We start from the raw sequence: 16735 nt of genomic DNA on the forward strand, positions 1-16735 counted from the left end.
ATTTTTCTTGATCAATTCATCATCTAGAATCATCATAGAGCAATATTGAACCAAGATTCAAGAGATTCGTGCAGTTGGAAGTATGTGCAAGCTTGAAGAACAACAATGGTGAAAGCAAAATTCTGTGGATTCGAGCACAATTGAACATCAAGCATTCATCCAAACACTTGTACAAGCTTGCTAGAGGAAGATTGAAGCATTGCACGGCCAGGAACACGTGATTTCACCAAGCTGTTCATCAAGAGGTCACAAATTCGACCTCTTTAATTCATGAAATTGTTGATATATACTTGTAGATCTTGCAATGCCTGTGATTCTGAGCTTTGAACCATGTAAATCCATGCATTATTGAACAAGTTATGTTGATTTAAAGTTTCATGTGCAAAACTTAATTTGATCGATTCTCATGATTTAGGATGTTTTAAGCTTAGTTATTAGTGGATTTGTGATGTATGTTGAAGGATCTTTACATTAGTATGTTCAATTTTAAAAACTGGAACAAAAGTTCTTGATGGTTGTTGGGGTTTACTGTTCATACGCGCGCATGAAGAAGAAGATGAAGTTCAGAACCTATGGCCACGCTTTGATCTTGTTTAAAACCGTTCTCTAAAGTTTCGCTAATGCTGGATGCTGATTGGCTGCATGGGAATCCCATGCAGCGCGCGCCATTCCCATTTTAAAAGTGTACCGAGTTCGAACCTTCATCATGTACATTTCCACATGCTCATTTCATTTTTTCTCCTTGATTTCCATGTGCTTGACATTCATTTTTTTTTATTTTTCTTCACCTTCCAAAATTCATAACTAATTAAATAATGCTCCAAAAAATACCAGGATTTTTGCATTAGGTCACATTTTGTATCTAGTTTTTTATCATTATTTTTTCATAAATTGTGCTTGGCTGGATTTTGTTTTGCCCTAGGGTTCTTGTACATGTATGCATTCTTGACATTGCCTTGGTTCTTCATTTGTGAAATGCTCAATTCTTATCCAATGCTCATGAAATTTTACATGTAGAAATTAGACATCTTGCTGGACATTTTGGTGTCAAGTTTGCATTTTTATCGATTGCCATTGCTGAGTTATGATTTTTCTAAGTTAGGTATGACAATTTGTGTCACACCTTTGCTTGTCCAACATGATTGATGAATTTGCCTTATCAAATGATCTCCAAATGTTCTGATTTTTTGTATGGTTCTTGATATGCATGTTGTGAATGCTCATGATTGTTTGTGGAATTTTTGGAATCATTTCTGATTTGATTGAGATTTTTCATTCTGGATGATCATTTTTGAGCTTTTGAATTGTCTTGAACTTCAATTGTTTGTGAAATGCTTGTGCTTTATCCTATGAATGTGAAATTTTGCGCACTAATTCTAGACATGTTAGAGGTTGTTTTGGATTTGATTTGAGGTTTTTACCTTTTACCATTTCTGTTTTAGGCTTGTGCTAAGTTGATGTACCAAGATGTGTCACATTTGAGCTTGTTTTGATTGCCTTGCCTTATACAATTTGGTTACCATGCCTAATGTTGTCCAAATGCTCTAATTTTTTGTGTGATGATCGTGTTGTGTGTTCTGTTTACCCATGAATTTTGCCAAAATTAATTGAAGCATTTTTGAATTAATGTGCATTTGTTCATTCTGATGTCACAATGTGCTTTCAATGTGCATACCTTGCCATATTTGGTTCATGAAATGAATTTGGTGATTGATATTGGGATGATACCTTTTGGATGATGTTCTTAATTGATTGAAGTTGATTCATGTCAATTTTCATGTTCTGTTTTGGATTTTTTCTTCATCTTTGACCCTAGGCCTTGACCTAGTGGTTTGTCTCATCTTTGAGCTTTGATTTCAGGTTGAACATCCAGGTTATATGGTTCATGATGCAACCTCACTTGAGCATTTGATGCTTGCTTTTGACTACTAACATTGTGTGTTTTGTAGGGTTGTTAACTCATTTGAGTTTGACTTGTTGGCTTATGCCTTTGCTCATTGGGTTTGACTGTTGATATTAGTGTTGTCTGTTTGTCTGTACAGTTTAACTGACTTGTGTGATGTTTCAACAGGTACATAAGTTGCTTAAGTTCAATTTGAACTTGCTTTTGCTTGGTTGCTTAACCACATAGGTATAACTCTCTGACTTCATGTAGTCTGGAAGACCTGTCCTGTTACTTGGGCAGGCACCTGTCTGAAGCCCTCCTTAAGAGGCAATGCTTGTGTTTGTTTATTGTTGTGCCAAGCAGGAAAAGTCCTTTGATAAGGCAATTGGCAGATAAAAGAGATGTGTAATCCATCTCCTGCTATTCAGTGTGTCATCCACTTTGCTCACACACCTTGTGTTGATGCATTGTGGATATTAACCCAAGATCTTTGTTGTGTCAGTCATATGTGGAGAAGAGTTCCAACTTTCTGAACTCCCACTTTCATTTGTCTGAAGCTCTCCCAGGCCAGGGATAAGAGCTGTGAGGTCTTACCCTCACTTCCCATTTCATCTGCTTCACCCTAACTCTCAATGTTAGGGTTAAGAGCTAACTACACCCGATTCCAGTTGGCTTGTGTTTCACAGCCTAACCTTGTGTGAGCCCACTTTGTTTGTATATAGTGTGTGCTAATTGTGTGTATGTTTGCTTTGCCTGTGCTGTTTAGGGTAGCTTGCTGCCTGTGCAAGTTAGATAGAAACCTCAACCCAGGACCATTGTGGATTACATGATAACTATTAGGCTCGAGTCAGTCTCCCTTTTAGTTTGTCATTTCCCAGTCTCTGGATAGGAGAAAGTTTCTCCCCTGTTAAGGGGAACTACGTTGCCCTGATACTCATACCAGATGAGGTACGTAGGCAGGAGGTCGTACAAGATCTCTCCGGGCACCCTTTTTCTTTTTGTGTGTGTTTGCTTGACAGTTATTAGGCTCGAGTTCCAGACTCCCTATTAACTTGTTTGGTTGTTATCCTGTTATCCTTCTCTTGTGTGTTAGGATATGGATGTAAGACCAGCGATTGGCAGTCCGTATCCTATTGGTGTTAGTTTGTGCGGAGTCTGACGTAAGTCCAGCGATTGGCAGTTGGTTTCTTGTGTGTGTTGGTTGGTTCGGAGTCTGATGTAAGTCCAGTGATTGGCATTCGGTTTCCATGTTTGCCGGTGTGTGTTGAGTCTGACATAAGTCCAGCGATTGGCAGTCGGTTTCCTACGTGTGTTTTGTTTGGCGTGCGTGAGCCAAACTACGGTAGCTCTGATTCTCATTCCAGATGAGATACGTAGGCATAGGATGCGATATCCTAGCGAGCCCTTTCCCCTCTTATCCCACCTGTGTTGTTTCCAGTGTGTGTGTGTTTGTTTGCGAGCAGTTTTAGCAACCTTTTTCTTTCCTTGTGAGCGTGGATCCCGTCGAGTACGACGGACGTGAGGGGTGCTAATACCTTCCCCTTGCGTAACCGACTCCCGATCCTATATCTCCGGTCGTAAGACCATTTCCTTTCCAGGTTTACTTCGAGAGTTTCCTTTCCCTATTTTGGGATAAATAACGCACGGTGGCGGCTCAGTTTGTTTTGTTTTAGCCCGCCGGTTGTTTTTCGCGGATGCGACAACGATTTCAAAATTCAAACCTTCCCAGCCGTTGCTAGGGATTGAAAATTTCAAAGTTCAAACCTTCCCAGCCGTTGCTAGAGATTGACACTTTAAAAATTCAAACCTTCCCAGTCGTTGCTAGGGATTGACAATTTCAAAATTCAAACCTTCCCAGTCGTTGCTAGGGATTGACAATTTTAAAATTCAAACCTCCCCAGCCATTGCTAGGGATTGACACTTTAAAAATTCAAACCTTCCTAGTCGTTGCTAGGGATTCAATATTCAAACCTTCCCAGTCGTTGCTAGGGATTGAAACTTTAAAATTCAAACCTTCCCAGTCGTTGTTAGGGGTTGACATTTTAAAATTTAAAACCTCCCTAGCCATTGCCGGGGATTTACATCTTTATATTTAAGGTATTCCCAGTTATTGCTAGGAAGCGTCACTGAACTAAAATCTCCTCATCCGTTGCTAAGGATTTACATATTTAGATTTCAGGTATTCCCAGCTGTTGCTAGGAAGCGTCACTGAACTAAAACCTCCTCAGCCGTTGCTAAGGATTTACATCTTTAGGTTTCAGGTATTCCCAACTGTTGCTAGGAAGCGTCACTGAACTAAAACCTCCCTAGCCGTTGCTAGGGATTTACATCTTTAGATTTCAGGCATTCCCAACTATTTCTAGGAATCGTCACTGAACTAAAACCTCCCCAGTTGTTGCTAGGTATTTACATCTTTAGATTTCAGGTATTCCCAGCTATTTCTAGGAAACATCACTGAACTAAAATCTCCCCAGCCGTTGCTAGGGATTTACATATTCAAATTTCAGGTATTCCCAACTATTTCTAGGAATCGTCACTGAACTAAAACCTCCCCAGTCGTTGCTAGGGATTTACATCTTTAGATTTTAGGTATTCCTAGCTATTGCTAGGAAGCGTAACTGAATTAAAATATCCACATCCGTTGCTAGGGATTTACATATTTAGATTTCAGGTATTCCCATATATTGCTAGGAAGCGTCACTGAACTAAAACCTCCCCAGTTGTTGCTAGGGATTTACATCTTTAGATTTCAGGTATTCCTAGCTATTGCTAGGAAGCGTCACTGAACTAAAATCTCCCAAGCCATCGCTTGGGATTTACATCTTTAGATTTCAAGTATTCCCAGCTATTGCTAGGAAGCGTCACTGAACTAAAACCTCCCCAGCCGTTGCTAGGGATTTACATCTTTAGATTTCAGATCTTCCAAGCCGTTTCTAGGAATCTTCGCTGAACTAAAACCTTCGCAGCCATTGCTAGGGATTTTCACCATATTTTATACAAAAAACTCATCTCCAACAAAGTCATGTTCCCTCTCATCTTTCTTCTTGAGCTTTTGTCATGAAGCTTTTCTCTTTGTTTTCCATTTGAAGAGATGCTTATGTTACACACCATAATATGGATTGCATATCATATATATCATGACATAACCATCATACAACTGACCCATGTTCTCCCCACATAATACCATAAATAATCTTCACCAGATGATTTCATGTCAAATTTATTTTCCATCCCATGAACAACCTTCACAAATACCCATCACTTTGTAGCGGGGTTTTCGTTACTTTTAGGTTTATTGACTAAACCAATAGTCAACATACAATTCGAGTCGCCACCACACTTTTATTTGTCCAAAGGAAAGGCTAAAAAGCGAACAAAGGCCAAGTAAGAAGTTTTTCAAATCAAAAACTAATAAAAATGTCAGAGATCTAGGTAAGGGGGATGGTTATGAAATGGGAAGGTTTTACGCACCCAAAACATCCTTAGTACTCTAAGGGAACCCTTTTTGCAAATATGTGTTGTAGGTTGGTATTTGTGAAAAGATTTGAACAAAAGATTGGAGGGGTGAGAAGAGAATAGATTATATTTACAAGTTTTATTGTTTGAATGGATGAACCCATTGCCTACGTACCATCACAAAGGAGGATCAAAACCTCGTAGTTTGGGGTAAAAATCTCAAAAGATTGGTGAATTGATTTTAATCAAAAGCCTTAAGGTCTTTTGTTATCAAAGGGAGAAAACTCAACCTAAACCAACAATCCACCATGTGAGGAAGGCTTTAACATGCTAGTGAGGGGGTAACCCTATAATAAGCATGGAAGGCTTATAATCCAACACTAAGGATGAGGTGAGATTTATATCAACCACTATGATAACTCAAACCTATGACTAATGTTTTGAAAAGGTTTTAACAAAGTGGCCATTGGAGCCACAAAACAACTTGAAATGGGTTATATTTACAAATTAGATTTATTTACAAAATGAGGTCAAAGTTAGATTAAAGTTTATTTATAATGAGTGTTTATGAAAAGAGATATGTTGGGTAAGGAAGTCGGTTATGCAAGGGGAAAGTATTAGCACCCCAAACATCCATAGTACTCCATGGGAACCGTTTTGATTGTTCTCGCTCGAATGAGTGTGATATCTAAAGATTACTCACAAAAAAATGGGGAAGGAAAAGAAATAGATAAAGTGCTCGGTGAGGATTGGGGCCCTCATGCCTACGTATCCTCATAGTGCAATGAGGAATTCAGAGTTCCGTAGTTCAAAGAACTAGTGGTGGCAGGTGAAAAGAAATTGTGATAAAGGTATGGTCTGAACCAAAGAATAAGTGTTTTGAACTCCAACAAGGGTGAGAAGATAAACTCAAGAGTAAGGTGGATCTTACCAGTACGTGGGCTAGAAGGGCTTCCGCTATAGGGTAATGCCGAAAATACAAAGAAATAAGTATTTGGGCGCAGTTCCAAACATCTCTTGGTTCACAAGGTGATGCAAGAAGGAGCACAAAGAGGTAGTGTATTTGGCTCAAAGATGACTGGTATATCACATAGAGTGGAGGAAGATAGAATATGAGTGTCATGGAAATGAATGCAATGAATGCCCTAAGGAAGGAATAGTTAGAAGTATGCTCGCCAAGGATTTGCATCCTCGTGTCTACGTATTCTCATTGTGCAATGAGAAAATCAGAGCAACCGTAGTTCGTGGAACTACGAGAACAAAGAGTGAGATAAATAAGTTCTTGTATAAACAACTAGGATTAACAAGATAAATAAGCTTCCAGAGTATGATAGCAGTGAGGAGAAAGTATAACTTGTACCAACAGAATGATAAAATGGGAACTCACAAGGTAAACTAACTTTGAACCCAAGAGTGAAAAGGTACAAACTAAGACGTGGAGGAACAGAGGCATACCCACTGTATTGTCTTACCAAAGGAATGGATTATATGTGTGGGTACAAGCCAAACAACTCTTGGTTCACAAGATGGACAAATGTCCTAAAAGGATGAGTATGAGGCCCACAAGAAAATATTGTTGTGTGCAAGGAAGAATATATCACTTGCTGGGGGAACAAACAGTTCGAGACCAAAAGAGGATATTATCTTGGATCTATGAAGGAATAAACTCTGAACCGAAGAGTGAAAGAGGTATTGCCTAGGATGTAGAGGAACTAGGCATACCCACTTCTATCATAACCAAAAACAAAGCGAAATAAATGTTTGGAAATAAGCCAAACAACTCTTGGTTCACAAGGCAGACTGTTCATTAGGCGTCCTAAAAGGACGAACATGGAAACCAAGGAAATGTGATATTAAATCTCAAAAAGATGGTATTGATTGAATGAATGAAGAATGATTGACTAATAAATAAGATAGCTCACGAAGAATCTGAATTCTCCTGCCTACGTATCCTTATAGTGCAATAAGGAGGCAAGAAGAAATGATAAAATGATTGAATGAAAGAATGGAATAGACATGATAGTTACTTGATAAGAATCACACTAAAGTCTATGAATAAAGGTGGATACAATAAGTAACGGGACAAACGTCCCGCACCCAAAGATATCCAGAATGAGTGTAGGAAAGCTCCAGTCTCATTCCTTCTTTACTACTTAAGGCTCGTGGCATGTAACTCCCATCCTAACTTTTAAGTTGGTGGAGTATAATCTTTGTAATGATGAAGAAAGACTTGACATTTGATTGATGAGAATCACACTAAAGTCTATGAATAAGGGTGAACACTTTGAATAGTTGTGGCCTACGCCCCGTACATAAAGTCGCTCTAGACAAGGATAGGAGAAATTCTGTCTCATCATTCCTTATTACTTAAGGCTCATGTCGTATGATACTTCTTATAACTAATAAGTTGTTGGAGAAGAATCTTCATTGTTGATCCTTGTGTTGATGTTATTTTACGTGAAGAAGAATTGGTAGTGTATTCGATTCGTATTGCACTAAAGTCTATGAATAAGGGAAAATGCTCTAAATAGATGGGGCCTACGCCCCGTACGCAGAGTCACTCTAGACAAGGATAAGAGAAACTCCGTCTCATCATTCCTTATTACTTAAGGGTCATATTATACAATTTGAATTGTATTTACCAAGTGTTGGCCTTTGATTTATCTTGTATAATCCACTTCTTGATGTGACTGAGGATGCCTTGTTTGAGAATCTGACTTGAGGCTTCGAGCTCCACAACTTAGAGAAAAAGTCTTATTAAGTGACCAAGGGTCTTTTGGTCACTCAATTTAGACTGTGGGATTATATCGGTTCAAAGGATTTAATTGATCAAAATTGCTTTTGATCAATTTGAATCAGAGGGTTTGATTTAATTTGAAAACTAGGTTAGAGTTGAATCTAATGGTTAGAGATGAATCAAACTATTCTAAGGGATCATATTAATATATGGTTCAACCTTGATTAAAAATCTATGTTAAAAATTCTAAGGGAATATGCAATTGTGTGGTTAAGATACCAAAATAACCCCTAAGGGGTAAAATGGTCAATTCACAAAAGTATCAATTTTGAACACAAATTTATTTCCAATTAAAATCTAATTAGAGAGCTACACATTGATTAAGTCCTAAATTTTAAAATTAGCCTAATGTTCAAGAATTAACTAAATTCTAAAATTAACTAAAATCTAACTATTTTCTAATTCCTAATGTAACTAAACTATATTAAAATCTAATTAGAAAACTATACAAAACTCCAATTAATTCGTAAATTCTAATTAAAATCTAAATCCTAATTAAACCTGATTAAAATGCTAACAAAATAATTACCAAAAATATAAACACAAAAAAGATGGAATTAAAGGTAATTAAAATGTTTGGCCAAGGGGGTGCATGCCCTGAATATAGAGTGCAAAATTCAGCAATAGAGGCTTTGGACCCAACAGAATGAGCCCAAATACCAAGAAGTGTAATTGGATTCAGCAAGTATGTTGCTAAGCAAAACAGGGGTGTGGAAAGCAAACTCCTGGGCTTAATGGTTAAGCCCAACAAAATTTGCAAAGGGAAGTGCAAAAATTCAGAAAACTCATTTTGTCTTCTCTACACATCAACTTCTAATTTTCAAGTCAAAAAGGAACCACCATTGGAGCTTCGGCACCACCGCGGCGGCGGCGGCGGAGTTGGCCGGAATCAAGAAAAGACACCACTTTCTTACTCCTATCAACCTCTTCTATCCTAATCTCTCATCTATTCTAACTAGAAGTTAATCAATTCTGAAAATTGATCCATTAAATTCAAGAACCTTAAGCACAAAATCTAAAATTAAATGGAGATGGAGGATAATCAAACCACCAAACCTTGGGGTTTTGATTCTCTACTACATAAGCTACACTGTGGTATTAAAAATTCAGCAAACAAGCAAAGATGAAAATTCACCGACCTGCAAGACGGAGAATTGTCTTGGAACTTGTTGAAATTTGAAGGTGATGAAGATGAAGAAGATGGAGTGAAAACCAGAGGTATGCTACTTGGACTCTTTAATCTTCCACTTCTACTATGAACTCCTCCTCTTCAAGAATCAACTCTGAAAAAATCTGAATTGAATTGTTATTGTTGATGTTGATTATATGAATGTAGGGATGATTGTTGAAGGCAAGAGGTTTATCTTAATTGATGACAAACTTCAATGTGAATCTTGCTCCAATGGTAGTTTGAGCTTTGGTGTAGGGGGAGGAATTGGAGAAGATGAAGTGAGAGGAGAAAAGTTGAATTTGCAATGAGTAATTTGAGAGAATTCTGATTTTGGTCATTTCTTTTGATTTGATGAGAGTGATGAGTTTATATAGATTATAGGTTTGGATCAAATGGAGGTTCGGAGTTAGTTGAAGTGGTTTGGATTTAGCTTGGGACTGTTATGAGTAATTCACAAATGTTGAGAAGTTGGTGAATTGAAGTGTTAAGAGCTTGGTTCAATGCATGAATGATATGGTTGGTTGCTGCATAATCATATAAAGATTTCAATGTGTATTGATACAAGCATTAGGATTGGTTTGGAGTGCAAATGATACTGCATTATTGCTGAAAAGTGCAACATTTTGGCTACTGCCAGCAGGTGTAATCGATTACCCTAGACATGGTAATCGATTACCATAAAAAAATGGGTTTTTTAGGCTACTGGAAGCAATGTAATCGATTACCCAAACATGGTAATCGATTAACATCATGAAAAAATGATTTTTTTGGCTACTGGAAGCAGGGTAACCGATTACCCAAACATGGTAATCGATTACCATCATGAAAAAATGTTTTTTTTGCTTTGTTTTGATGCATGGGCTCATGTGTGAGGCATAATGGTTTGGCTTTATTTGAATGAATGAATGAAATGGAATGAATGGGCCATGGAATGACTTGATCAAATGGACAATAAACTTATATCGATGAGACTATAAATCAAAGCATGAATGAATCTTGACATTTTAATAAATTAATGAAAGTAATGGATGAAGTGGGAATGAAATAAGACTTGAATCAAATGGATCATGAGACCATGAGGTCAACGAAATATGAATGCAAACATGCCTTGAGTCAAACATGCCTTGAGGCATGAAAGCATACAACCTCTAACCTACCCCTCATGCAAAGTCCCATACTCCTATCTAAGCATAGTATCCATAGTATCCTTATTACTGTAAGAACAAAATTGGTTCTACAATAGAATTCCAAGATTTTGATGATAACAAAGGATGAAACCAAAAATGGCACCCTAACGAAATTTTTCTAAGTGTGCAGGACTCTGAACAGCAACGGAGGATTCTGATCATTGTATCAGATACAAACACTGATCAGATACAAAGTGCTAGAAGATCAGACGCCGCTAAGGAAGAAGTGCACCCAAGAAGTTCTGAATCTGAGAAAAGCAAGACAGTAGAAAGAACCAGAAGCTCTAACAACCACTGGTCTTAGTTCTGATGATCTAGAAGACTAGTACTCTGAGAAGCTTTGATGAGTTCAAACATGATCTCCTTCTGAAGAATGACTCCGATACAACAAGACTCTGATGAAGATTCACCCAGTCCAGAAAGAGTAACGGAAAGAATTTCCCAATATGGAAAGAAAGTATTTTAAGAAAGAAGTTATTCAGGGAGACAAAATGGTTTTAGCAAGAAACATAGAAGTAATGACATTGAATGCTCATCAAAGACCAAGATTCTGTCATCACTCCAACGGTCCTTCTCACTACTATATAAAGGACAGTCTACCTCATTGAGAAAAACAACAACAACGCACAGAAAAAGTCATTCATATTCTCTCTCAATTTTTTCACGAGCTGCTGCTCATACGTGAAAACTCTTTCTCCAATACTTTGCTGTAATATTTGCTTACTCTTAGAATCACTGTCTATTACAAATCCATTTTGCTAAATTGTTGTTTTTCCTCAAGTGACTCTGCATAGTCTGTATACTTGAGAGGACTAACAGATCATTCTCTTAGACGATTGGTTGTGTAATCTTTCAAGATTAGTGGATTAAGTCCTTTTTGAAGGCGAAATCACCTTGGTCGGGTGGACTGGAGTAGCTTTGTTTTCTAAGCGAACCAGTATAAAGTTCTGTGTGTTCTTAATTCTGAAAAAGCTTTTATTTTCTAAAACAATTCAAACCCCCATTTCTTATGTTTTCTCACCTTCAGTTGGTATCAGAACTTCGGCTCTGTTATTGATTTTCTAATCAAACACTTAACAGTGTAGAGAGATCCAGAACGAGAAAAACTATGGCCAACACCAATGAAAGAGATAGTTACAACGCTAAACCTCCAGTCTTTGATGGAGAGAAATTCGATTATTGGAAAGACAGAATTGAAAGTTTCTTTCTGGGCTACGACGCTGATCTCTGGGACATTGTCACAATTGGTTACATACCACCTGTAACAAATGCTGGAGTTGCCATTCCCAGAAGCAAAATGACAGATGATCAAAAGCGTGAATTCAAGAATCATCATAAAGCCAGAACGATACTTCTCAATGCCATATCCTACAATGAGTATGAAAAAATCACCAACAGGGAAACATCTAAAGAAATACTTGACTCCCAGAGGATGACTCATGAAGGAAACACTCAAGTCAAAGAAACAAAGGCTCTGACTCTAATCCAGAAATATGAAGCTTTCAAAATGGAGGACGATGAAGCTGTAGAGGTAATGTTTTCTAGATTCCAAACTTTAATTGCAGGTCTCAAAGTGCTAGATAAAGGATATACAACTGCGGATCACGTCAAGAAGATAGTTAGAATCTTGCCAAAGAAATGGAGACCCATGGTCACAACCTTAAAACTATCAAAGGATCTGAACAACACCAGCCTTGAAGAACTCGTCAGTTCACTCAGAAGTCACGAGATAAAAGTGGAGGAAGATGAACCTCAGAAGAAGATCAAATCTGTAGCACTAAAATCCAGATCAGAAAGGCGCAAATCTGAGAGAAACAAAGCCTTCCAGGCTGAAGAAGAAGACAGTGATTGTAGCACCTCAAATTTGCACCTATCATTGTACATACATTTTCATATTAGGTCATAGCATATCATGGTCCACTGCATAGCATTGCATTGTCCCATTTGCCTCAAGTGCAAGCCAATTCAGAAATTAGGTCAAACTGATCAGGAGATCAGTCAACCAAGCAAGCAAGCACAATTCTCAAGGAGCCAAGGCCTTGGGGTTGGTCCAACAAGTTCACATGACTTGGAGGTCCATTTGAAGTATTTTGGTCAAGGATTGAAGGCTCAGAGGTCATCAGTTCATACACAGACAGTCAAAAACCCTAAAAGTCAACTGTTGGTCAACTGTCCGTTTAATCAGTGATTTGATGAATGGAAATGGTTTGAGAGAGTTTATTCATGTCCAAATAGTCCTCATATATCATGTCAAACACCATCATGGAAGAATTTGAAGCCAGATCAGAAATTTCCAAAAATGGAAACTGGACCTGTAACTGAAACCTACCATAAATGGAAAGTCTTGATCCTCAAAATTACATCTTGATACAAGCCTCAAATGAATTTTTGCCCAACATGAAAGTTGAAGATCTTGTTCTCCCATTTCCAAAAAGTCCAAGAAATCTCAATTCCCATGTGTGGTTGGCAAGATATGATCGAATCGATTTCAGAAATTCTTGAACTTCAAAGGGCCATATCTCTCAAACCATTTGGCCAATTTTGGTGGGGTTTTTTCCTACAAGTCACATTTGATCCCCTCTTTCCAAAAATATAAATTTCATGAGCCAAAACTTCACCAATCAAAATGGCATTTTTTGACTTATCTCATTTAAATGCAAGTTTGACCAATGGTTGACTTTTTGATATAAACATTTTTCTACCATTTGGCCAATTGGAATAGCTCAGAAATATCATTTAAAGTTTGTTTGCAAGCTCAAATTATGCAGTACTTGCACCCATCAAGGCCATGTCCTACTTGCTTGAATTTTGGAACAAAAGGACACTTTCATCCATACTTCCATGCCATGCCTTGTACCAAAAGGAGCAGACCTTAGGCATGATTTTTTGCTGACATTTTGAGATTCAATTGCAGCTAGTAGCCATCAAAAAACACCTTGCATAACAGAAATCATGGAGGCTGAACCCCTCTTACTTGCATTTCAAAAAGCTGTCAAAAACACAAAACCTGCTAGCAACTTCTAACAGCAGCCTTGTTCATCAACTTTTCATCATTGCCAAACCTAACTAGCATCCATCCAACAGTAGATCAACCACAGAAATTCATTCTCTCAAACTTCACATTTTATGCATTTTTCATTTTCTGTCAAGAGCTCCCAAAAGAACCTAGCCTGGCATTTGTTTTTTAACATCCATTCATCATTTCATGTCAACAATGAAGCCACAGCAGCCACGACCAGAATTCCCTCTCCTCTCCCAATTTGCATTTTTGCCAAAAGAGAATTTCTGTCAAGAACCTCAAACCACTCGAGCTAGCTCTCCTTCCTTCATCACTTAGTCAACCTTGTGAAGCATTTGGAATCATCAATCATCATCTGCACAGCCCTTTCCTTGTTCTGTTTTTTTTCAAGCATCCAACCATGGTGAAAGGAGATTTGAAGAGTCCTAAGCACTGCTGAGCCAAGCAACCTCAAGTTTTCATCATCTCAAGGCATTGTGAACTTCTGTTTTGAGCTACATCCACCAGAACAACACTGTTTTCATTTTTCTTCAAAAACAAGTAAGTGATTCGACCTCAACCATTTGCCTTGCCATGATATGTTTATGAAAGGTCTTTGTATGCTGTTTTCAATGCAACTTGTATCATTCAAAATGATGGTCTTATGATGGAGAAATCTGGATTTCTTTTTTTTATGTACAAATATATTTCTGCTCGATTTGCCATGCTTGCATTGATTTGATGAGATTTGATGCTATATTCTTGCTGCCTGATGCTTACTGATGCTATTGCCATGGTTAATTTTAAGTTCTGGGCACTTTGATTTTTGCTCATGTTTAGATGTTGATGAAGATGATACCCTGTTGTTAAATCCTGCCCAGAAATTCGTATGAATTTATGTTTGGTTTGTGGCTGTTTTGATGTTGCATGAACATTGTTATATCATTGCCTTGATGTTTGCCATGCCATTCGAATGTTTGTTTGATGATTGAACATGATGAACATGAAGCCATGCTGCTGTTCTTTAAACCCTAGAACTATGCCCAGAAAATCCACATGAATTGTGTTTGTTATGTTTGGTTCATGGCTGTTTGATGTTGCATGATGTGTTTCAATGCCATACTGTTATGATTGCTTGGTCGAATCTGGTTTGATGTTGTTGATTGCCATGGCCTTGCTGCATAAACCCTAGGGTTTTTGTTAAACCCAGAACTTTGAAGTTCATTGGCCCGAGCACTGTTCCATTGGCCATCAGCCAATGAGAACATTTCGTTCTCTCCCCCAAAACGCAGCGTTCCAATAAGTGACACGCTGAATTACAAAATTGCCACTGTTGACCCTTGTTTGACTCATTAAACCATGCTACTTGTTCATGTTTCATTCAATTATTCACTCAACTTGCAAAATTCATTTCTCTCTCAAATTAAATCCAAAAATCATGAAAATTGTTGCATCATCTTCACATGGATGTCTAGTATTTGATTATGATTTTTAATTAATTTTTCATTGGCTGGATTTTAATTGGTAATTGGTTTCCTAACATGTATGCACATTTGACACCCTTTGCCATTTCTTTTGTGAAATTGTCATGATGTATCCAATGAGCCTGAAATTTTTTGTGGTGAAGCTAGACTCATTCACCTTTGTTTCCATATAAAGATTATGCATTTATCATATGTGGATTGAGAGCTTTGAATTTTTGAAGTTAGGTGTTACATTTGGTGTCACAACATGAATGTGCATTTTCATGATTTTCGTTAACATGCTTCCTTACGTCCAAATGACTCCAAATTTTGCATGATCCCTCCCTTACATGTCTAATTCATGTGTGATTTTTCCTGGAATTAATTGTGCTGTTTTCCATTTATTTGAGAATTTTCTTCCCTGCCTAGTCAAATGTTGACTTTTGGTGATACACATTGCCATATCCTTTAGGAAACTCTCATACCATATTGTATGATCATGAAATTTCATATGTGATAACTAGACATCTCAGGCTTTGCATTGGTGTTAATCTCATTCATTTCTCATCTGTTTTCAATTTGATATGATTTTTTGAAGTTGACCCATGCTTGTTGACTTTCTTTGTGCATGCTTGAATTTGGTTTGACTTCTTGATTTTAATTGACTGCCTTCCTCTCATCCAAATGCCATGAAATTTGACATGCTTGCCATGCTAGATGTTAGGATTGAATGTGATTTATTTGATGATTTTTGAGATTGTTTGGGTTGACTTTTGAATAAAGTCTTGCTGTTGACTTATTTGTGCTTTCCTTTGCCTTACTTTGACTTCAAATGTTCATGAAATGATAATAATGCATGATTTGAATGTGGGCCCAATTGTGATAGCTTCCTAAATGTTTGACTTTGACTTTGGTTGACTTTTCTCTGCTGTTTTGACTTTTTCTTTCATCCTTGACCCTAGGCTAGTCCTAGTGGTCTTTTGGACTTACAATTGAGTTCCTGTTTCAGGTTAAGCACCAATGCCTCAAAGATCATTCAAACTTGATTGAACTTGATTGTTTTATCATATGCTAACCTTTGTTTTGTAGGTTTGACTCATGTGTTTGGGTCTTATGCCTTGCACAGTTGACCATCTGTATTGACTGTTTACCAATTCCTTTTGATTTAAACTTTTGAACTGTTTGCTGATTGTTTTGACTTTTTCAGGTACTTTAGTTGCTTAAGTTCTCTGAACTTGTTTTGCTTTGCTATTTAGCAACTTGCTTGAGGTATAATTACTTCTTCTTCATGTAGTCTGGAGACCCGGTCTGTTATTTGACCGGGCAAACTGTCTGAAGCCCTCCTTAAGAGGCAATGCTTGTGTATGTTTAAATTGTCCTTGTACAGAGTCAAAGACCTCCTAAGTGAAGAGGCAATTGGTGGAAGGTAGGGATATGCAATCTATCCCCCACTATTCAGTGTGTCATCTGCTTTGCTCACACCACTGTGTTGATGCATTGCAGATACAAACCCAAGATCTTGTACAATTGTACAGTTGAGTCAGTTTTAAATGTGTAGAAGGGTTCCCACTTTCTGAACCCACACATTCTTGTCTTAAGCTCTCCCAGGCCAGGGATAAGAGCTGTGAGGTCTCATCCTCACTTCATCCTTTCATCTGCTTCACCTTAGCCCCTCAATGGCAAGGTTAAGAGCAACACTCACCCCATTCCAGAGGTTTGTTTGTTGAGGTTGATATGACCCCTTGACTAAAACCTAACCCTTGTTTGAGCCACTTGTT

Source organism: Lathyrus oleraceus, chromosome 7 (genome assembly GCF_024323335.1).
Source record: "Lathyrus oleraceus cultivar Zhongwan6 chromosome 7, CAAS_Psat_ZW6_1.0, whole genome shotgun sequence".
Lineage (NCBI taxonomy): Eukaryota > Viridiplantae > Streptophyta > Magnoliopsida > Fabales > Fabaceae > Lathyrus > Lathyrus oleraceus.